At 41.4% G+C, this 25136-nt stretch overlaps 1 protein-coding gene across 3 annotated transcripts in view; it reads right to left on the bottom strand.

Moving 5' to 3' along the window:
- The window catches only part of PARD3B (par-3 family cell polarity regulator beta), a 1147141-nt gene that overhangs the window by 464082 nt on the left and 657923 nt on the right, over positions 1–25136 (bottom strand). The window lies entirely within an intron of this gene.

Here is a 25136-nt window from a genome sequence, read left to right as displayed (position 1 = left end):
TTGCATCCCGGCTATGTGGAAACAGGTAGAGGCCCCTTCGGTGCGCCTTTGGTTTCAGAAGATCCAGGAAGTGAAATGGATGGAGGAGCTTACGGCTTCCCTGCGGGCAGGGCCGATTCTAGCTTTTCTGCTGCCTGAGGCGAAAATGGAAATGGCGCCACCCCCCCCCCCCTCCACACAAAAAAAATAAATAAAAATAAATTGTAAGTAAGAAACAACTTGTAAAACGAAACAAAAAAATTAAAGCTGTGTGAACAAAAAAATACATTAGGGCCTGTTCACATCACCGTTCGCTTCCGTTCCGAGGTTCTGTCGGGTGAACCCCGCAACGGAAAGTGAAAGTGACAGCACAGCTGTTAGGGATCTGCCAGGTACTTCATCTAGCTATACTCCTGGGATTAATCAATCCACACCTGAGGCCAGACCTGTTCGACTGACACCATCTCCCACCAACCAGGGTGGCAGGCTCAGGAGTGGGAGAGCCTATCGCGGCCTGGTCTGTCGGAGTTAGCTCCGCCCCCTGCCCTTTATTACCTGCCCTGTGCTCTCCCTCAGTGCTTGTAATTCTTTTGGATTCCTGGCCCCACTGCTGCTTGCTCCAGCCTGCTTCTGCCGTGCTTCTGCCTTGCTGCAGTTCTGCTTGACCTGCTTTGCTTTGCCCCTGGCTTGCTTCTGTCGCCGTGCCCGCTCGGGTGTACTCACTTCGTCCTGGTCCTGACTGTTCGTTCGCCGCCCCGTTTCCTCGTGGCGTTCCGTGGCTACTGCCCCTTCCCTTGCGTGTTCCCTGTTTGTCTTCCTGTGCACTTAGCCAGCGTAGGGACCGCCGCCCAGTTGTACCTCGTCGCCTAGGGCGGGTCGTTGCAAGTAGGCAGGGACAGGGCGGTGGGTAGATTAGGGCTCACTTTCCCTTCACCTCCTTCCTGCCATTACAACAGCTTCCGTTTCAGTCACCATTGATCTCAATGTTGATGGAAACATCGCTAATGGCTTCCGTTCGTCACCATTCCGGCTGGTTTCCGGTTTTCCGACGGAATCAATAGCGGAGTCGACTACGGAACGCAATCGAACGGTGATGTGAACAGGCCCTTATTGAACATCATTGTTATAAACTGCAAGGTCTCATAATGCTACAGCCAATTGTGTAGTAAATATCCCTATATTGCCCCAGCTATAAATACTAGTAAAATGACCAGGGCAACGTGTATCCAAAATTCAAACACAAAAATGAAAGAACAATGTCAGTGTTCAAACTTGTGTCGGGGCTCCTTTAATGGCTCTTTACAGTCAGTATAGTAACGCACGCTACACTTTACAGTCAGTATAGTAACGCATGCTGCACTTTACAGTCAGTATAGTAACACATGCTGCTCTTTACAGTCAGTATAGTAACGCACGCGGCACTTTACAGTCAGTATAGTAACGCACGCTGCACTTTACAGTCAGTATAGTAACGCATGCTGCACTTTACAGTCAGTATAGTAACGCAGGCGGCACTTTACAGTCAGTATAGTAACACATGCTGCACTTTACAGTCAGTATAGTAACGCCTGCTGCACTTTACAGTCAGTATAGTAACGTACGCTGCACTTTACAGTCAGTATAGTAACACATGCTGCTCTTTACAGTCAGTATAGTAACGCCTGCTGCACTTTACAGTCAGTATAGTAACACATGCTGCTCTTTACAGTCAGTATAGTAACGCCTGCAGCACTTTACAGTCAGTATAGTAACACATGCGGCACTTTAGTCAGTATAGTAACGCATGCTGCTCTTTACAGTCAGTATAGTAACGCACGCTGCACTTTACAGTCAGTATAGTAACGCACGCTGCACTTTAAAGTCAGTATAGTAACGCACGCTGCACTTTACAGTCAGTATAGTAACGCACGCTGCACTTTACAGTCAGTATAGTAACGCACGCTGCACTTTACAGTCAGTATAGTAACGCACGCTGCACTTTACAGTCAGTATAGTAACGCATGCGGCACTTTACAGTCAGTATAGTAACGCACGTTGCACTTTACAGTCAGTATAGTAACGCACGCTGCACTTTACAGTCAGTATAGTAACGCATGCTGCTCTTTACAGTCAGTATAGTAACGCACGCTGCACTTTACAGTCAGTATAGTAACGCACGCTGCACTTTACAGTCAATATAGTAACGCACGCTGCACTTTACAGTCAGTATAGTAACGCACGCTGCACTTTACAGTCAGTATAGTAACGCACGCTGCACTTTACAGTCAGTATAGTAACGCACGCTGCACTTTACAGTCAGTATAGTAACGCACGCTGCACTTTACAGTCAGTATAGTAACGCACGTTGCACTTTACAGTCAGTATAGTAACGCACACTGCACTTTACAGTCAGTATAGTAACGCATGCTGCTCTTTACAGTCAGTATAGTAACACATGCGGCACTTTACAGTCAGTATAGTAACACATGCTGCTCTTTACAGTCAGTATAGTAACGCATGCTGCACTTGCTTTCTGTCCACGTCTGTTGGATCTGTACTACCAATCCGTAATATTTGTACATGGATGCAGCACCATGTCGCACACCTCTAAGGCTGCCCAATGCAGTCAGTCAGATGCCCCCCTCTTGTCAGTATGGTAGCAGCCCATCACTTTTAAATTAGTGAGGGCAGGAGGCTGAGCGCAGTAATTGGCACTCTGCCGCTCTAGTCTTTATCAACGACTCAGCCTCCTGTCCTCAACTCATTACTTACCAGCTGCTCTTCTTTTCTTCAGGAGAGAGCGTTCGGCCGCTCCTCCCGCAGTCCTCCAGGTTCCCTATGCTCCTCTCTCGCGGCGCGTGCAGTGTCACAGAGGGGGAGTGTACTAGCAGACGTGCGCCTATCGTGCTGCACGTCTGCTAGGTAAAGTACTCTCCCCTGCCTTCCCCACGCATCCCCCCTGGCCCTGCCACAATATGCCGCCCCCCGTTTTTAGCTCGGTGGCGCCGCCTGAGGCCACTGCCTCACCTCACCTAATGGCAGGTGCGGCCCTGCCTGCGGGACACTCATGATAAGTTTATGCGAGTGTGGTCTACGTGGGTTGGCTTCGAGAATTCTGCGGAGTATCTGGATCTACTGTCCATAACTGTGAGTTATTGGATTATCGTGTTCCTATCTGGGACGTCTGACTAGGGGGCGGACCCTGAGGATAGGTCCCCCCTTAATACCCCTCTTTCCCTCCCTTCTTTCCTTCACCTCGCCGGTCCCCTTTCTTTCTTTTGTGTTTCCTATGACTGCATAATTTACATTGGTGCTCTCATGTCATATCTATGTTTTCCAGAGTTGTGAAATGTGTTATTTCTCTGTCATTCACCTTTGATTAAAAAAAAAATAAACTCAGAATTAAAAAAATAAAATAAAAAAAGGAAAGTAAGGATAGACAGATGATAGATAGATAGATAGATCATTTCCAAACGAATAGGCAGCACAACACAGGTTCCAATTCAGTGAAAAAAGGTTTATTCACCCATACGTCAGTGCAACGTTTCAGCCCACCTGGGCCTTTCTCAAGCATTGAATGCTTGAGAAAGGCCCAGGTGGGCTGAAAAGTTGCCCTGACGTATGGGTGAATAAACCTTTTTTCACTGAATTGGAACCTGTGTTGTGCTGCCTATTAGTTTGGAAATACATATGTGGAACTGGAGTCTGAGGTCCTAAGGCTTGTGCACACACAACTACGCATACTTTGCGTTTATATGTGCTGCTCTTCTTTTTTTCTTATAGAAGATAGATAGATAGATAGATAGATAGATAGATAGATAGATAGATAGATAGATAGATAGATAGATAGATAGATGTGAGACAGGAAAGGAAAGTAAGCATAGGAAGTTGAGAAAGGAAAGGCAAGAGTTGGGGAGGGAAACGGAGGAAGAAAAAAACCCACAGGATATATTTATAAATATGAGCTCAATGTGAGTCTGTCTTTTCTGCTCCCTGACTGCTTTCATACAGTATGCCACCTTAGGGGTGATTTGTGTGTCCCTGCTCAAGGGGCACTACTGATGGCCTGGCACCAGCGGCTTGTAACCATCAGACATTTTGGCTTAACGATAATTAGGGTCTGTATGCAGGACTGCACCTGGCTATTTTTGCTGCCTTATGCGAACAATAAAATCACGCACCCACCCAGACCATAGGTTGGGAGTGGGGGTATAGGATATTAAAAGATAGAAAAGAAAAAGACGATACAACTTTTATGTTTACACATTATAGAAATCTGTTTTATACAAGTGTGAAAAATGTACAAAAATCCCGATCACATGTTGCGTAAATACTGAAGTGCAATGCTTAAGGTACTTTTACACAGGCCAGGGCAACGAGCGCCGATCAACGAGACAGTTCGAAGATCGGTGCTTGTTTGCTCCTTTCACAAGGAGTTAGTGTGGGGATGAGTGCTCGTTACTCCGATCGCTCGTCCACATACATTTCTATCGTGTCGGGAGCACGCCTCCCTGTTTACACAGGTAGATGTGTTGCTGACAACAATTATATTTTGGGCATTTAAAAGAATACGATCAGCCGATGAATGAGCGTTTGCATATTCATCTGCTGATCGCTGCCCTGTTTGTTTGTTCTGTGAACGCTCCTTTGCCCGATAATTGGCCAGTGTAAAAGGGCCTTTACTTGCAGATAAATGACAGACCTACCTACCAGCACTATATTACACTCATCCATTACACATCTACCTACCTGCACTTGCTATATTACACTCATTTATTATACACCTCCCTTGCAATTATATTACACTCATCCAGTATACAGTTGTCTACCCCAACTCACCATATTACACTCCTCCATTATAGACCTATATGTGCACATTCAGCATTACATATTACCTGCAGATAAATTACAGAGAAATACACCTTTATATCCACATTCAGCATCTTAGGTGAGCGCAATTTATTAGAGTATGCACTGGGCGAAGCACAGTTATTAAATACGGTAGCAGAACCAAGTTTGTTACATAAATACTGTATCATAACCATGCTCAATTCATGAAAATGGTACCAGAACTAAGCTCAGTTTATAAATACAGTAATAGAACAAAAAAACAAAAAATAAATATGGAACTAGAACCAAGCACAGTAAATAAATGCTGTATCACATTCCAGCACAGTAAATACTAACATGGTACCATAATAAAGCTCCGTTCATAAACATGGTTCCGGAACTAAGCCCAGTAAATAAATATGGCACCAAAACCAAGCTCAGTAGATATATACTAGTAGAGTACCAGAAACAAGCCCAATACATAAATATGGTACTAGAACCACTCACGGTACATAAATATGATACCAAAACTAAGCTTGCTCAGTAACACAAAAAAGAAAGATACCCTCCATCACCTCACTTCAGATCATACAGTGACTACAGTACTGATTAGACAGAGGGTGAATAAACATTTACATCCAGTGACTCACAGATGATATCTTTTCTGATTTTAGTTTTTATCTTTCTTTTTCTTCTCTTTCCGGCCCAAAAAGCCATGATTACTGCTCCTCACCATGACTCTTTGATGCAGAGCTTGCGCCTAGGTTTCTTTTTCTCCTCCTAATCCCAGCGCTTTCTAACAACACAAACTCCTCATCCTGCTGCCCGCTTTACCAGTGTTACTGCCCTAAATATAGCTCCAAGATACTTTTATTGAACCCAATCCAGTTGAGATCCTGCTTCTCCCTAGTTCTGTCATGCAGCTCCTATTTTAACAAGCTCTTTGGTAGAAACTTTTGAATGCCCCCCCCCCCCCCGAAAGAATTTATGGCTATAAGTAAACTGATGGTAGCCGGTGGTAAGAAAAAGCCTATTTAAAAAAACACAGCACTGTCAGATTTTTTAAATAATTTTTAAGATTAAAAAACGCACCAAAAATTATCCCTTTTTTGGGGGAAGATACCGGCCACACTGTGGCATCGGAAGAAGCAATTGCTTTATAACAAGCGGTCGAAAAATTATCCCTTTTTGGGGAGTAGCAACAGGTTTGGTGTTATTTTAAAGAAAAATATATATTTATATTATTTACCACTTTGCCGCCACAACTACATATGCCTTATAGTGTGGCTAATCCTCCTGGAAAATTAAGAAGCAATGGCTTTTTACACTATTTATTTGAAAAAAAACAAATTGTTACTTGGACACCGACTGTAGTGTAATGGTGCTGTATAAATGCTTGACGTAGAATAAAACACCAATTTTTGGTGGCACTATTACATATATGCAAAACAATGAGCATCCGTGACGTCAATTTCAAAAGGCAGCGGTATGCTATCAGCACCAGAATTCAAATTACTGAAGATTTGTGAATGATGTGATGAAGATTGGAGTTCACAAATTAATGGCTGCCTGTTCCTGTCTAACTTTGGGCCCTTTCACACGAACGTGGATTGCATGGAAATCACGCGCAGCACACGGACCCATTGATTTCAATGGGGCCGTTCAAACATGCGTGAGTTTTCATGTAGTGAGAGTCCGCTGCATGAAAATCACTGCATGTCCTATATTGGTGCGTTTTCACGCACCTACCCGCCCATTGAAGTCAATGGGTGCGTGAAAATCACGCACCGCATACAGATGCACATCCATGTGCGGCACACCATTTGCGCATCAATTTGATTGAAAAAAATGATGTGCTTTGCGAGTGCGTGTGAATGTAGCTTTAAGATCCTTTTACACAGGCTGATAAGCGGCCGATTCAGGGAGCGCCGATCAACGAGACATCGTTGATTGGCGCCTGCTTGCTCCAGTCACACGGATGGGGAAGAGCGGTCGTTACTCTGATCGCTCGTCCCCATACATTATTATCACGTTGGCAGCGCGTCTCCCTGTTTACACAGGGAGATGTTCCTCCGACAATGATAATCTTTTACTTTTTTTAAATGATACGACCAGCAGATGATGGAGCATTTGCTCAATCATCTGCTGATCGTTCCCGTTTGCACAGGGCAATTATCGTCTGCACGATAATCGTCCTGTGTAAAACCCCCTTGAAGGGAATGTGTCGCTAGAAATTTTTATTTTTAGTTAAACAATTATTATTTAAGTGATTACACGTTGTTTTAATTTTTTTACATTTTTCACAAGTCAGGAAATATTATAAATTAGATTCTAATTTATAACATTTCCATGTGCTGAGCACTAGATGGGGCAGTTCCCAAAATTGCAGCATGGTCAATTTGGTAAAGCAACCTCATTGCTTATTGCTGCAAATTTGGGGTAGACACACTCTCTAGTGTCCTCACACAATCCCGCCTCCCTTATTCTGGCTAGTGCCAGGAGAAGGAGGGGTTTGAAACTTCAAACCTCCTACACTGTGTGCCGCCATTTTCTGAGCGACTGTAGAGTGTAGGAGGATTAGATAAAGTGCTCAGACGACAGTATAACACGAACATACACGAACATAATACACACATCACATACACGAACATAAATGACCTTCTCCTGCCGCCACCACTCCTATTCCTTGCGCCTTCGCTTCCTTGAACATATGGCCGGAAGCCGCGGCCGGAAGTCATCATTTTACTGTCCGGCAGCGGCTTCCGGTCCGCATGAAAATGGCGCCGGATTTCGCTCTGCGAACGAGCTTCGTTTTGGTCTGTGTGTGTGCGGCGCATGTGCCGTTCCCACACAGACGGCGTACGCTTCAGAGAATGGTATGGCTCCCGTTCGCATTTTCTATGGGGTTGTATGTGCCGTATTCCATCTCTGTATGTGTTGTTAAGCGACACATACAGAGATGAAAAAAAAAATGGCAGCCCCCATAAAGAAGTAAAAGTAAGAACAAAGTAAAAGTAGAACATGGGAACACAAATCTAATTTATGTTAATATCATATTAAAAGCAATATGATAAAAAAATAATAATTTCATGACACCTTCCCTTTAACACACTGACACAGATTAACTCATATCTCTCTAAAATCTATATATACAATTATTATTAATCTATTTTCTTCTCCTCACTATGATACACACTCACTGACACTAATCCCCTATCTATCTGTATTCTGTGTTTTACTATCTCTCACTTTCAGTCTGACCCCGTCCCTCCGATCTGCCAAGCCACAAAGCACCAGTATTTCCTGGTTGGACTGTTTGTATTGGCTGTGATTCATATGACTGTCATCCACTGAGTCATCAGTGACTCACACCTATACCCCTCATGATCAGCTGCGCTAGAGGGAGGGCTGCCTTCAAAGCATTATGGGGAAGTCAGACCCGAGGTCTACTGCTTTTTTTGCTGTGATTTGCACAAAAATCACTGCAAAAATTTCACAGATTTGCTGCAACCGCATCAAAAACAAACAAATCTCTGTAAATTAGCGTCTTTTTTCATTAAAAATCAAAAAATGCAAACATTTTATTGATATTAGACCCTCAGCAGTAAGTATAGAGCGCTGCCTCACCTCATGGATGGTGCAGCCTAAGGGTATGTTCACACGATGAGAGGCATTTACGTGTGAAAAGACAGACTGTTTACAGCTGCCTCGTTTCACACGTAAATGCTCCTCCTCGTAATTTACGAGGCGTCTGAGACGCTCTGAGACGCTCGTAAATCTTGAGCTGTGCTTCATTGAGTTCAATGAAGAACAGCTCAAATTACGTGGCAAAGAAGTGCCCTGCACTTCTTTGCCGAGGCAGTCCATTTACGCGTCATCGTTTGACAGCTGTCAAACGACGACGCGTAAATTACAGGTTGTCTGGACAGTACGTCGGCAAACCCATTCAAATGAATGGGCAAATGTTTGCCGACGTATTGCAGCCCTATTTTCAAACGTAAAACGAGGCATAATACGCCTCGTTTACGTCTGAAAATAGGTCGTGTGAACCCAGCCTAACTGTATGATATGGTTATTTGTACACTGTATGACAGCAAATTGTGTGTGGGAGGTCCCAACAAGAGGTACAGCAAAGAACATCAAGCTTAACTCCTCACTTAACCCCTTCCCACAAAACTAAGGGTCTGGTACGTCGTAGTGCGTGGGGGAATGTATGGTGTGCGCCCCATACGTTGCAGGTGCCCTGCCTTTTAAAACACCAAAATCGTTGTTTTTTTGGTCAACTTAGCTCCCAAAAAAAACATGTAGTAAAAAGTGATCAAAAATTATATATATGTACCAAAAAATAATAGCGATAAAAACGACAGCTCATCCCACAAAAAATAAGCCCTCACACTGCTCAATCGATGAAAAAATGTATGGGTCTCTGAGTGTGGGGACAGAAATCATATTTTTTTTTAACAAAAAGTTTTTTTTCTATAAAAGTAGTAAAATATAAAAAAACCTATATAAATTTGGTATCACCATAATTGTATTGAGCCACTGAATAAAGTTAAGTTGTTGTTTTTACCGCACAGTGAAAGCCGTTACATTTTCAGTTTCCCAATATATTATATGCTACCACCACTCTATTTATGGAAAAATAAAAAGTTACGGCTCTTGGAATGTGGGGAGAAAAAAAATCCAAATCAAAATCTGAAAAATGGCTGCGGCGGGAAGGGGTTAAAAGTTTAATACAACAGCTTTATACAACCACGTGACTTGAAGTAAGGGCAGATACGGCAATCCAAAAAGTCATAATACTCAATATTTTACAGGCATTTAATTAGAGATTTCTTGATTTCCTACACAACTCGTCATACTATTTTTTATCATATGCAAACTAAATGCAGGAGTTTTGTAATATAGGACATCCTCACTTGCATATTTTTTCATCTCTGAATTATAAAACTGATAGAATAATCAGCTCATCAAAAAGAAAAACAAGAAAAACACATATGCAGCACCTAATCCCCTGGATGTTCAGACCGGACAATTTTTTCGTTGATTAGTGACTTTCACATGCCTTACTGTTGCTCAGAGATATTCACCTCATCTTTCTTCTTTAAAAGAATGATCTACGGGTGCAATTACAAGCTTTGGGACTATGTTTCACGAGTACATGAAAAATAAGTGTTTTCCTTCGTAGCGTAATGTGACAGTTATGTTTAATTCCCCTCACCTGTGTGTAATAACCAGCGGGTTGTGGACCCACTGTGCTAACTCAACTGGTTTGATTTTGGGCCACCACTAAGGGCATTGTCTAAGTAGCATCCCCGGTATTTACCCTTTAACTCCTGTACGGGGATCTAGACATCGCAGTTTGCTACCTCCTCAGGTGGCCCCGGTGTGAAAAGCAGCTGGCCCAATGGACCAGGAGACAACTGTGAAGCATACCATGGATTCAGCCACAGGCAGATGATAATGTAGCCGGCAGGTATAGATCTGAGGTCACAGTTCGTAGCGGATAGCGGGTCTCAGGCTCGCCAACAGGTAGCAGGAAATAGACTGGTAGCAGGATACGGATTGGTAGCAGTATAGGGATGGAACCTTTGCAGGAACAAACAAAGTTGCACCAAAGTTGCACAGGCATCAGGTGACCAGTTAACCTGCCTTAAATAAGTACTGTACTGATATACAGATAAAAATGGAGTCTCCAAGGCGCCGCTGCACAGGGAAGGCGATGAGCATGAAGGATATGTAATAAAAGATAGTTTATTAAACAAGGCTACGCGTTTCAATGCCGCACCGGCATCTTCATCAGGCCATAAAAGAAACATGTCAACTGCACAGTTTAAATACACACTGAACAATGAAAAAAACCCGCCAATTTTTTCATTGTTCAGTGTGTATTTAAACTGTGCAGTTGACATGTTTCTTTTATGGCCTGATGAAGATGCCGGTGCGGCATTGAAACGCGTAGCCTTGTTTAATAAACTATCTTTTATTACATATCCTTCATGCTCATCGCCTTCCCTGTGCAGCAGCGTCTTGGAGACTCCATTTTTATCTGTATATCAGTATATCCCTTGCGGTTTTCTTTGGAACACCGGCACCGAGTCCTGGCAGCAGCAGCAACCATTCTCTCCACTGTTCGTTGTCCTCTGATCCTAGGTGAGCACCTAATTGGATTTCTGGATATTGTACCTTTTTACCCCTGGTAATCTGCACCATGTGGCGCTGGGTTTTGTATCTCTTATCTCCTTAAATAAGTACTGAGCATCATGGATTGGTTGGGGATGATTGTTAATGTGCATGCTGGCCCTTTAAGTACTGGTAAGGTAGCTCACTCTATGGGACGTTGTGCACAACAGGAAGGAGGAGATCGGCAGTGAGCAGAGGCACTTTGGCATCCGTGACCGCTGGGAAGAGGCAGCTTGATGGCGAACACAGAATGCCATCATAGAGAGGCAACAGGACGCCGGCATGAGAGGTGAGCAACCTGGCAACGGGGGCCGCCAGCAGGAGCAGCACCCGCCGCTGGCGTTACACAGTAAAAAGTATAGAATTATTGAACAGAATAGTTCACTATTTAACATTTTGTTTTATGGAACAATAGCATAGGAAGTTGATTTTTTTTTAAGCCTTACAGTCACTGTAATTTAGAACATACATCTTTTATAATTTATATATTGTTGAGAATTACCCAAAGTGAGAGACTATCACACAGAAAAGAAAAAGAAAATAACACTTTTACATATTTTCAAATGCACATTAAAATAATCAGCTTTGCTGAAAAAAAAAATATATATTTTTTCTTTTAAAGCAAAATAAAATCTTAAAGGAATTGTCCGAGCACGGACTACTGATCATCCCTGTATATTACCTTCATCATTCCTGTATATTACCCCATAATCCCTTGTATATTACCCCCATAATCCCTGTATATTATCTTCATCATTCCTGTATATTACCCCATCATCCCTTATATATAACTCATATCATCCCTGTATACAGGCTTAATGGGGGTAATATACAGGAATGATGAGGGGTTACATACAGGGATGGTGAGGTTAATAAACAGGGACCCCCATCATCCCTTTATATAACCTCCATCATTCGTGTATATATACCATTGGGGTGGGCATTGAGGCTAAACAAAAAATAAATGGGGTGGGCATTGAGGAGACCGTGGATCAATAAACTGCCAGAAATGCAGCTTATTGATATGGCAGAAGGACAGCAGACTCTGAATACATGTGTGCTGAGCCGCTCATAGCTCAGCACAGACAGGCGTGAAGCAGTGACATCACCTTGCCTATCCGCGCTGAGCCGTGAGTGGCCAGCGTTATACAGTGAATAGTAGAGCACTGAAGTGATGTTGCGCTCTACAAACAGAAATGCGTAAAATGACCTCGGTTATCTGCGCTGCATTTTGGTTTCATTTTTTTCTTCTTCCGATTAATTGCCCAGCCCTAATACAGGTGCACAGATTTCTATTGGCACAATATTTAGGATTCATGTGACAAATCCTGAACACAGACGCCTGCATAAGGCCTAAGTGTATAACTGTGACCTGATGTCCCACAATGCACTGCTTTCTGGTAACAAGAGTCCAGCTGAATTCTTAATTTACTAATATCTGAACTGTCAATAAAAATGTATGTAATTAAAAAGTGGTACAAGATAAGTAAAGCACATGATTAAGCCTACAAAAAAATGGCAGACTGTACGTTGGCACCAAATGGTTTGGCAGGACTGAGTCAAAGCTTGGGTTTGCTGCCGTATTTTCCACTTTCTTTCCTTTGTAATGCAGCATGTTATGTAAAATGTCAAGATATTTTTTCTCAATGGGTTCTGTCTGAATTTGTAAAAAAAAAAAAAAATGGAGGTACGGGATGTGTCCATACCAGTGTATGGGCACCATATAACAGTTCAGTAAAACAAAGATCTGTAATATGGCAGTATAAAGTCAATAAACTGCAGAATATTGTGTATTGAAGTACAGAGTTTTCATTTAAAACACGTCACAATTTTTTTTTAAATTCTCCACCTAAATTCATTTTTATACAAATATTAGTAAAGGAGTCCCACGCTTGTATCAAACTAACTTAGACCTGGGGTGGGCAGTCTTTGTTGAGGCAGAGATCTACTGTAATAATAAAGAAGGTTCTTAAGATCTACCGTGATATAAATGTATTTTTTCACACAGAAAAGAAGCCACCTAATTTTGGCCATAGATTGTATTTATATAAGGTATCATTTCCACATGATTTTGATTTTTCAATGTTCCAATCATATTGTAAGCCTGTAAATGTTTTCTTAAAAAACGGAACAGAAACAGCATTTCCAGAAGATTATGGTAATAACAATAACTATTGCTTTAGTCCAATACTTGGGGAATGAAGTGCCCACATTGTTGAATTTAGACATCAGTGATCTACCCGGGACCTGTCAAAGATCTACCAGTAGATCTCAATCTAGTGGTTGCCTACAGTGTGAGCTCATGAAGTTCTCACATTTTGGGAATTTTATATTACAGTTTAACCACTTAACAGCAGTCAAGGAACTACCAGTCAAGGAGAGATCAGTGAAACAAGCTAGAGGGATCGTTTAGGAAACATGGTTTTCCGAACACCCACCATCACCCCAAAAAAACATTCTGGTTTTGAATGTTTATCGGTGTTTAAAAAAACCACAAAAAAAACACTCATCAATTATCCACAATAATCAGATTTTCTAAATAAAGCAAAGTTATATATAAATATAGTTGCAAATCACATAAGTGATATCCATAACAGGCCTCAGCTAACTTTAGAGTTGATGCTATACCCTATGTTGGACTTGGAGACAATGCTGTGGTCATGCCTTCCATTATTTTGGCTAGGACTTTATACAAGAGCAGCGGGCACATCTATAAAGAGTGGCTCAGCCTCTTTTCTTTTACAGAAATTGTTGCACATGACTGAGCCTTATTTAGAATATTTGTTTCAATTATTAATCTAAAGCAATCCCCATCTATAGTTCCAAATTTACAGGTGAACTTGATCGCGTGATCCAGAAAACGTGCAGTATTTTAGGAAAAACAAAAATATAACAAAGAACAGTGTGTTCTCCGTAACATCTATACGTCTTATTGTCACCTAGTTGTATGGAATTATACAGTTCGGCTCGCATACAATCCCTTGAAGGTATGAGTTCCTTTTTTTGTTGAGGGGCTATATATAGTTTGTAGAATGGATCAGTTACCCCCTGTCAGCACACAATAAAACCCGCATAAAGCCAATATTAAATGTTCATACTATATATTTAAATCACATCGCAAAGAAATTATATTAGAAATATGTATCTGCAGGTCCAGCATTACTGATATGGTATGATACTTTGTAAGGGGATATACACTTTAATATCAGTAGGCAAATACTGTGTGTAAACATTGTTTTTAACAAAATTCTACAATTTGAAATACTGTCAAAAAGAATAAACTTGAGCTCTCGTTCCAACTGCTGTATAATCATATCAGAAAATAAAACAGATATTGACCTACAACCGAGACCACTCAGAATTCATGGCTTTTGCTCTGTATGTGATCTTTACGGTATGCTTTTTCTGTACACTGAAGGGCATAACAGGCAATCTGTAAGAGGAAAAGTCATGACAGGAAGCAAATAGCACTTTCGAAATGTCTGACATGCTACATTTTTGGAGTTGTTTTCCAGAGTGCAGCTCTCGGTCACACCTGCCTAGTAGAAAGGAAACCTTAGAGAATCACATCCAAGCAAGATGAATTTCATCATGTGCCTGAATGCCTAGGACGTGATCTGAGAGTGGAAATTCAGCTGCAGGGATGCTGACTTGACCACCCTTGGAGTGGCATATTTAAAGTGCCACTCTAAAGGTCAATAGATTTTGACCAACTTGAAATGTGCATAATGTCACTTGCCTTATTAAGCTTCAATAAGAAATTAAATATGGGATAAGAAACATGTAGAGGGCTCTCATCTCATGATAGATTGTGACCATGGCAACATTGTGTTTCTGTTGTGCAAGACATACCCAGATTTTCAGTATGGTGATATTTGCTAAAGGGAAGTACGATAAACATTGTGTAGAAGTACACATGGAATAGACATCTGTTGCGTCGCAATAACCGGCTTACACAGATTAAACCACTGGGACTTCTTTTATTGAATAGTTTCCCTCTTGTGGGTATATGTCAAGAGGATCGAGGCATTGCATATTCATGCATTTAAATCACAAAAAAAAATAAGGTGCAAGAAATAAGATAACACAAAATAGCTCTCAATTATGCACAACTTTTTAACGATTCCTTAAAACGGTGTCATCTCGTGTAAGGTTCAACAAATTATTTCAATGGCTTCAACATGTTTCTTCAAAGGAAACAATGTAGTTTATGTGCGTTTATCGATTCTTAGAAGAGGAGACGGAGGCAGTTGCATTTTAATGAGATACCTTTTTAAGTAAAGGAACCCAAAAGGGAAAGTGGAGAAATGAATGTTTAAAGCAACGAAACAATTGGATAAGCAAGTAAAAAATAGATAAAGTACTAATGAGGTCTTATTTCCAATACCACAAAAGGACTATAAAAAGCTTATAAATTGCCACTATAGCTACAGTGTTAAATTGAATTACAGATTTTCCTTGGAAACAAAGAGTGAACCTATAAGTGGCAACATATGTGATAAATGATGGGTGATTGTGTTATAGCGCAGAGACTGCGTGTAGTTTATATTAATACAGGAACATGTAAAGGCATTCTGAAAAACAAAAAAAAGACATTAAATCTAATGACATGCCTGGGAAATAGAAGTAACAATACAAATGTTAAGTTTAACCCTTTCGTTGCCAGTGGTTTTTGGACATTTTGCACCTCTGATAGCCAGGACAATTATTTTTACTTTTGGCATGTACAAATAAAACCTAAATTATAAAATAAAAAAGACATAACAAACATACAAAACCCCCATACCCATAAATTTTTTAAAGTAGACATCTGCCACAAATTTTAAAATGCCACTCAGCACATTATACACCATCACGTAACTTTGTGACAAACAGGGATTACGGAAAATAAATGCATTAATCATACATTTGCGCCTAAAACTCACATACAAGCAGAAGTTTTCACACAAAAACAAAGTAAAAATAATACATCAAGGTTTGCAAACTTCATGGTATGTAATGGTTAGTACCTACTAAAAATGTCTTCAAGAAAGGACCACCATTGAACTGGCGACACAGTCATTGGCACCCAAGGCTCATTGATGCATGTGGGTAACGAAGGCTAGGCTGTCTGGTCCTATTCCACAAAAGTGCAACTGTAGCACAAGTTGCTTAAAAAAATTAATGCTGGCTACGATAGACAAGTGTGAGAACACATAATGCATGGTAGCTTACAGCGTTTGGGGCTGAGACTGGTCAGAGTGTTCATGCTGACCCTTGTCCTCCGTCAAAAGCATCTACAATGGGCATGTGAGCATCAGAACTGGAGCATGAATCAATGGAAGAAGGTGGCCTGGTCTGATGAAACACATTTTCATTTACATCATGTTGATGGCTGGGTGCGTGTGCATCATTTACCTGGGGAAAAGATGGCACCAAGATACTCTGTTCAGTAATAACATTAAAACCACCTGCCTTATATTGTACAGGACCCCTTGTGCCATTAAAACAAATCAGACCCATTGAGGCATGGACTCCACAAGACCTCTGATGGTGTGCTGTGGTATCCGGCACCAGATGATAGCAGCAGATCCTAAGTCCTGTAAGTTGCGGGGTGGAGTATTTATTGATCGGGTTTGTTTTTACAGCACTTGCCACAGATGCTCTATCAGATTTAGTCTTAGGAAATTGATGGCCAAGTCAATACATTGAACTCTTTGTCATGTTCTCCAGACCACTCCGGAACATTTTTTCAGTGTGGTGAGGTGCATTATCCCGCTAAAAGAGGCCTCCGCCATGAGGGAATACCGTTGCAATGAAGGGCTGTATTTGGTTTGCAACAATGTTTAGGTAGATAGTACGTATCAAAGTAACATCCACATGAATGTCAGGACACAAAGTCCTCCAGCTGAACATTGCAGAGAGCATCATTCTGCCTTCACTACCTTTTCTTCTTCCAATAGAGCATCCTGATACCATCTCTTCACCAGGTAAGTGATGAACATGCACCCGGCCACCCACATAATGTAAAAGAAAATGTTAATTCTTCCCAACAATCCACCTTCTTTCATTGCTCTATGGTCTAGTTCTGATGCTCAAGTGGAAGTGGACAGGTATCCAGAAAAAGAGGGAGTAGCAACACATCACTGCCCCAATCGTCAAGGAAGGTAGTTTTACCAATGCTTGATGCATCTGGTGCACGCAGTGTGAGAGTTGTAGCCTTGTCAACTCCAGAAACAGACATCAAATAAAGGAAGTGTGCAGCACACGTATTTTCAAGGTATCAAACGGCACAAAACATTTATTCCACCATAATAGCGACGTTTCGACCCAAGTGCTTGAAAAAGACCAACACTTGGGTCGAAACCTTGAAAATACATGTGATGCAGTCTTCCTATATTTAGTGGACAGGTATAAGCATGAATACTCTGGACAGTCTGCGGCTATTCAGCTCCAAGTGCAGCAAGTTGCAATGCACCTTGTGTTCTGACAACTTTCTATCATATCAAGCATTAACTTTATCAGCAATTTATGCTACAGTAACTCTTCTGTGGGATTGGACCAGACGGGCTACCTTTTGCTCCCCACATCCACCAATGAGCCTTGGGCACCCATGACCATGTTGCAGGTTCACTGGTTGCCCTTCCTTGGACCACTTTTCGTAGTTTCTAACCACCAAAAACTTGCTGTTTTGGAGATGCTCTGTCCCAGTTGTCGAATGATCAAAATTTGGCCCTTCTCATTGTCGCTCTGATCCTTAAGCTTGCCCATTTTTCCTGCTTCAAATACATCAACTTCAAGAATTTACTGTTCACATGCTGCCTAATGTATCGCATCCCTTGACAGGCGCAATTTTAACAAAATAATCAATATTATTCACTTCACCTCTCAGTGGTTCTCATGCTATGACTGAACAATCTAAATATACATACACACATACATACAAAGTGTGCAAAGTGGCACTAACGGGAGATTATATTTACTAACCCTATGAGCTTGATGTCCTGCATTAAATTGTCTGATTGTAGACCTAACGGGGCTTCATTTCAAGCTCTAACAAGCGGATAATAAAAGAAATGTAGGTAACTGTTGCTTATTAGGTTTCCTGGCCTGAACAGCTCTGTATTGTTAACATATGTCTAGATTCTGAAATGACCAATTAATCTTTTATTAGAAAAGCCACCACCTTGTGCAAAGCTTTTACACTAAACCTCTATGGATGACACAGAAAAATCAATATTTCAATATCTTGCAGGGATTTGGAGTCGTAAATAACTTAATTTGACCTCAGTTCAGGACGGTCTCATCGGTACGGTGATTGTATATAGTTAACTACTATGATGTGTCAGATCAGTGGGTCTAGCAGCATGCACATTTACCTCAGCATGGCTCTGGTGATCAAGACTCGTGTGGGAGCCCAGGCTGCGAGCCCCACCACTCTAACTTTTAGGACATGTCAGACCTGTCTTGAAAGCCATGGAAAAACCCTTTCAACTGCCCGATCATTTTTCATGTAAATTAACAGATAAGTCTAAGATCTACTTATGCTTACAATTTCTCCCCCCAAAAAAGTAGTAGTACTTCTATTGTATCTCTATTGACAACTTCTTTAAGTATGTAATGTAAGGAATTTGTTCAGCATCATGTGTTGTATACCAGAGCATGAGCCAACATAACCAGCCATTGGCTCTGATGTCCTATAACACACTATTCAACAAAAGGAGGATTGCTATACATTCACCAGATAGAATAAGACACTTTATTAATACAAGTACTGATACTTGCGTACATATGGAAAAATGTGCAGTATTAAGAGGTGCACCATGAGCAAAGCGAGAAGTAAAACATTTTTTCAACATTTCAGCATTAATTTTACTAAAGGAATACCCAGCTGTAGTGATGAAAGAATGGGAAGATGGATGAATAATGCACAGGAAACTCTGGTGAAGGACAGAGCTAGCACTGGAGAGGGATCATAACTTCATTTTGACATTTAAATGACCTTGGAGCAAACTACAGCTATTCTGCATATGTGTGACATGTTCATTATATTCAATTGTTGTACATACATGGAATGGTTTTTATACGGTGGTCTACATAGAATCTTTCTACAAAGAGAAGGCTTCCTGTGGAATATTTTATCTTATTACTATGGTAGAGTATTTACGGACTAAATAGAGCTATATATTTGGCCTTCCAGTAAGCTGTGCTAAAAGTGAACCTCTTTTACATGCTGCCCTATCTGTGGATAGGAAGATGAATTGACATTGGACAGGCTCATGATATTTGTTTTATAAAAATAAAGAGGCAAAAAATGTGTAGTTGTATAGTATGTAAACCAGCACGTTGTGAGCCCGGCTCGTTTATTAGACCTTCGGGTACCTCCTTCTGCCTACTACCGAGTAATTGACAGCTTCTCAGTATGCATGCCTAGGCATTGGTGGAGGAAATGCTGAAAGGATAGCCCTTTGACTAAACAATACCTTAAGACGGTTTTACACTGGCCGATTATCGAGCAGACGAGCGTTCATATAACGCTCGTTACCGAGAATTGCCCTGTGTAAACAATGCAGCGATCAGCAGTTGAACGAGCATACACAATCATCTGCTGATCGTATCGTTTTAAAAAAGTTAAATATTATCGTTGTCGGCAGCACAGCTCCCCAGGGAGACACACTGCTGACATGATAACAATGAATGGGGACGAGCGATCGGAGTAACGACCGCTCGTCCCCATACATAGCTCCATGTGACAGGAGCAAACAAGCGCCGATCAACAATGTCTCGTTGATCGGAGCTTGCTGCACCGGCCGATTCTCGGCCGCTGTAAAAGGCCCTTTAGTATAGTGGCCACTCAATTATTAGGCTTTATAGTCAGGTGTTTATAATACCTCATAGACAAGACTATGCAACCAATCTATAATCCTAAGTGTTAAGGTCTGGCTTAAACTGGGTTGTTGAAAGACACACAAATTATTACTTAAAAACAAAATGCATTAAAACTATAGCCCTCATTTATTATGAGATTTGCGCCATTTGATGGTAAAAAAAAATTGTTGCAAGTTTAGATGCACATCTGTTTAGAGATAAAAAATTCAGTCTTTCTACGCCACTCCCGGGAATTTTCTAAAAAAAAAAAGGGTTAGAAACTGGCGTAAATTATAACGGAAATGTAGGGCAGTTTTTATTATACTCTCAGGCGCACGGACAGCAATGCGACCCGCGTTTTAAGGACCGTTTTATGGGCGAATAATCGGCATTCTTGCGAACGCTCTTTCCCGATTACTGGCCAGTGTTAAGAAGGCAGCGATCAGCAAACAATCTAGGAAACGCTCGTTTGTCGGTTGATCACGTCATTCATGATGATGATGCAAACTGAATGGGGACAGTATTATATGGGGATGATCATTTGTTCCCATACAGAAAGCATTGGTCTGTGTAAAAGGGCCTGTTAATGAGAACCGAACAACTTGTTGTATCATTGATTGGCACTCCTTATGGGCAGAAATCTGCCTGTGTAAACCAGCCCTTTATCCTACAAGCTTCTGACCTTGTGAATATGGCCTTAAAGAGGCACTGTCACTAGTTTAGTAATGCCCTATATCCTAGCTAATCTCATAGGAGCTGTCACACTGATAAAGCTAGTGAAAATAGTTTTTTCCAAATATGTAAATGAACCTTTATTAGACAACTGTGAGGTAACAGCAGCGATTCAATGAGGTGGAGCTATGTCACAGCCTCTGACGCTCTCCTATCAGCATGAAGCTGCTACACACAGTGTGAGAGACAGTCTAGAGGGAAGGCGGATCACTTCAAAGCACCATATACCTAGAGCAGCAGTTGGCATATGAAAGAGTAGATTCTAATCTTTCATATGACACTAGGATCGCAGTTCTAGCTGTGACACAACCGGAGAGATCGCCAGTTGAAAACACAGTCAGGAATGGAAGCTGTATACTATTATACTATATGATCACGCTGTGTTGCTGGGCTGGGAAGGGGGAGAAGCTGTATGCCGATTGGACAGCGTCATACAGAAAACATTACACCACCCAGAGCGAAAAGAAAGAGTCATTTCCTATTTGGCTATTAGCATATTTAGAAAAATGCTCATAAGGGCCTGTTTACATCAGCGTTGTCTTTCCGTTGAGGGGTTCTGTCGGAAGTTTCCGTTTGCATCACTATTGATCTCAATGGTGAAGGAAACTTTGCCTATGGTTTCCGTTTGTCACCGTTGTGACAGGGTTTCGTTGTTTTTGACTGAATCAATAGCACAGTCGCATTAGCAAAGTTTCCGTCACCATTGAGATCAATAGTGATGCAAACGGAAACTAAGGTTTCCGTTTACCTTTCCGTTGAGGGGTTCCCCCAACGGAAACCTCAGATGGAACCCCTGAAAGGAAAGACAACGCTGACATGAACAGGCCCTATTACACCGGCCGATAATAGACCAGTGCAGCAAACGTCGATCAACTGGAACAATGAGAAGTGTATGACGCTGATTGGTCACTGATTGGTCAGCGTCATACACTTCTCTTCACAACGCCCAGTTAGTAAAAAGTAAAAACAAGCCCAGTTGTCTATTAAGAAACTAATTAGCATAAATCTAAAATTGCTTATAACTTGCTCAAAAATGATAGTTTTTCAAAATAAAAACCACTGTTATCTACATTACAGCGCCGATCAGATTATGTAAGAGATAGGGCATTTATAATCTGGTGACAGAGCCTCTTTAAGTGTTTCAGTACAATAGCACACTTTGGCCAGTAAGTATAATGGCTAATAGTAGATAAAGCCATATTACCCCTGCTAAGACATATTACAACATACAAGTTAAATGATAGCATTCTGGCTGCCTACAGCCGCCACTAGAGGGTGCTTAGGAGCTTGCTGCATACCGTTTACACATTGAACTTAATAATTCAATAGTATTCAGTAAGCTCTCGCTAGTGGCAGCTGCAGGCAGAATTGTAACTTTTAATGGGAGTCTGTCAGCACATTTTAGGCTAATAAATGTCTGGCACCTCTAGTTAGCGATAGGGTAATGGAAGATATACATACCAGTGAAGTGGATTATAGGGCTTGCATCAGGGTAAAAAAATTACTTTTAATCCACCGCGTGCCGCATGCTAATAAGGTTGGAGAGTCCTCTGAACCAAGAAGCATCCGGCATCTAGAGCTCCAACCACTCCCCTCCCCTCTGCAATTGATTGACGGCTCTGCTTGTATGACGATGAAGACAAGCAGAGCCATCAGTCAACTGCAGAGGAAAGAGGAGTGGTTGGAAGACACACCAATCTAATTAAAATATGGCGCACGGTGGAATACAATTTATTTTTATATTCTGATGCAGAGGCATAGCTAGGTTCTCTTGCACCAAGGGCAAAGATTCAGATTAACACCCCCCCCCCCAACTTACTTTCCGACATTTTCTTCCCCTCGACATGTTTGCTTTCTCTACCAATCAATGAGGTGTCATTTTTTTTTATGTAACTTGAGCAAAAAAACATTTGTAAATTTTTCAAGCAACATAGTTATATAAGGGAGTTACCATAATGATAAATGAAAGGAAAATACAATAAAGAGGTCACACACAGCGTCCTTATAGATAGTGCCACACACAGCCCCCTTGTAGATAGCGCCACACACAGCCTCCTTGTAGGTAGCTCCACACACAGCGCCCTTGTGGATAGCGCCAAAAACAGCGTCCTTGTGGATAGCACCAAAAACAGCCCCCTTGTAGATAGTGCCGCAAAGCCCCCTGTAGATGGTGCCACACAGCCCCCCCTGTAGATAGTGCCACATAGCCCCCATGTAGATAGTGCCACACAGCCCCCGCTTGTAGTAAGAAATAAAAAACAAATACTTACCTAGCCCCATTCCCTGCTCCGAGACCACTGCGTAGGCCGACGTGATCCAGTGACGTCATCACGCCGGCCTGCACGGAGACTCTATCCAAGCATCTTATAGGCTGCAGGCCTAACATGGCCTGTAGCCTAGTGATGGCGGAGCAGGGATCTGCTGTTCCATATTATTTAACTGTACCTGCGCCCTGAGGATGCCGATACAATTTAATGTGGTAATCGCTAGCACTGGGGCCAACCTTGGTGCTAGCGACGCAACTGGGCATAAGGGGGCACTTGCAGTCAGGCCCATAAATGTAATTTACTGGGCAGCATGGGCCCTATAGCAGCTGGGGCCCTGAGAGGATAGGACCGCCCAGAGCAGCCATATCAAAACAGCTGATCACTGATGACAGAGCGCCGATCACCAGTGATCGTCTGTTTTGATACGGCTGCTCTGCGGCACAGCCCCTTCCCTACATCGTAGTTGTGCCCGGGGCACATGCCCGTCTGCCCCCTCCTAGCTACGCCCCTGCCTGATGCAAGCCTTATGATTAAACATCACGGGTATATACATCTTCCTATACACTTCCGCTAACTAGCACTGCTAGACGTTTGTTAGCCTAAAATGTGCTGACAAACCCCCTTTTACTATATGTATTTGCTTAAGATTTCGAGTTCTTTATTAGAAAAACAAAGCTACAAACGCTATAAAGATATATTAAGATATGAATAAGGAAAGAACTACATGGTGTTAAAAGGTAGAAGTCTATTTATTGCATTTCTTTTTTAATCCATTAATCCCTTATAGATCACAATTGTAATATACATAAAAGGTTGTCAAGAACAAAATGGCTGCCGTATATGCTTATTGAAGTATTTTTAGTGAATGGCACCTTTCAGCACGTTAGATCTCTGCTATATCTTCTGCACTATTATTTATCTGAAGAATATCATGTCACATGGGGTTAGATAAACAAGTCAACACAAGCTACAATGACCTTTTAAGTGTCCCTTTATAGTTTTCACCAAAAGCCTCAGGAAGAAATGCCAATGTGAAGAATATTTCATAAAGTCATCCACAACTCATTTAATTGACAGAGAACTAAGGCATTTTAAACAAGGTCACTGGTGGATGTGTTAATGCGTTTACCTTCATACATACCCCCTGGGTGTCTCGATTCAGCCTAAGGGGAGCAAAAATTTATCTGTATAACTCTGATTGCACCAAGAAATTATCACATCTTTGATGCCCAAATTAGCATCTTTTCTTCCCTATTCAGAATTAATCAGTTCAGTAACAAAGGCATTAGTCCAGATAGGATCAAAGCATAAACTTTACTGGTGCAGCATTTCAAATGAATATTACATTAACTATATCACTACCAAACTAAATGATGTAAATCACCGGCCAGTGGTCTATTTTCCTCACACACTGCGTGATGCCTAGAGACGTGTCAGGGGACACATTTAAAGAAATACACATTTAGACCAAAAGAAATATGAAAATTACACACAGAGTCACGAAACTGCAGATAAGACCTTGAATCAAACAATTTGTGACACAGCCTTTCGGAGAAATGCCGCAAGATATATGATCTTGTAGAAATGTAACCATTACACTTGGTTATAGTACAACTGAAGAAGAAAGTATACAGCTTTGTTGCTATAGTTAACATAATACAGCTGCCAATCTTGAAATTCTGGAATTTGCAAGAGGTGATGACAAGCCGACACATCCACAATTTACTTAGTAAAGGGCCAAACCTTCTAGAACATGGAGAGTCCAAACTTACCTTCCCCGTTTTTTTGTGTAAGTATAAATTAGTTTTTAGGAACGTACTTTGTCATTATTTAACACATTTATTTATTGTGAGCAGCAATAATTGAACTTTTTTAACTAAAAATGAACCTGTCATGGGACCGATGGGCTTTAAACAGGGGCACCTACTATATCCAATGCCTATAAAGAGTTAAAGGGGTATTCCCAGAATTGACAATTATCACCTATTCAGAGAAAGATAAATCCCAAACCCCCTATTCCTCCTCATTGTTTGACCGCAGTAAGGAAGACCTTGAATGCAGAATGCGTGCTGCCACTCTATTCAAAGTCTATGGGACTGACGGAAACAGCCGAGTATTCCCATCAGTCCCATACACATTGAATGGAGCAGCATTTTTTGGTAAATCCCCACCCCCCCAAAAAAAAAAAATATTTTGCAGCTGTGTACTAGTTACAAAAAACAATTTTTTTTCCTCATAAATATTACAAAAGAAACAATTTATAATTAATACCACGCAGATGAAATGTGGGAATTTCAGAGAAAACTAGAAAGAAGCCTT

Source organism: Rhinoderma darwinii, chromosome 6, assembly GCF_050947455.1.
Source record: "Rhinoderma darwinii isolate aRhiDar2 chromosome 6, aRhiDar2.hap1, whole genome shotgun sequence".
In the NCBI taxonomy this organism is placed as follows: Eukaryota; Metazoa; Chordata; class Amphibia; order Anura; family Rhinodermatidae; genus Rhinoderma; species Rhinoderma darwinii.
Note: the sequence above shows the minus strand (reverse complement) of the source record. Positions and strands in the feature narration are given on the sequence as shown.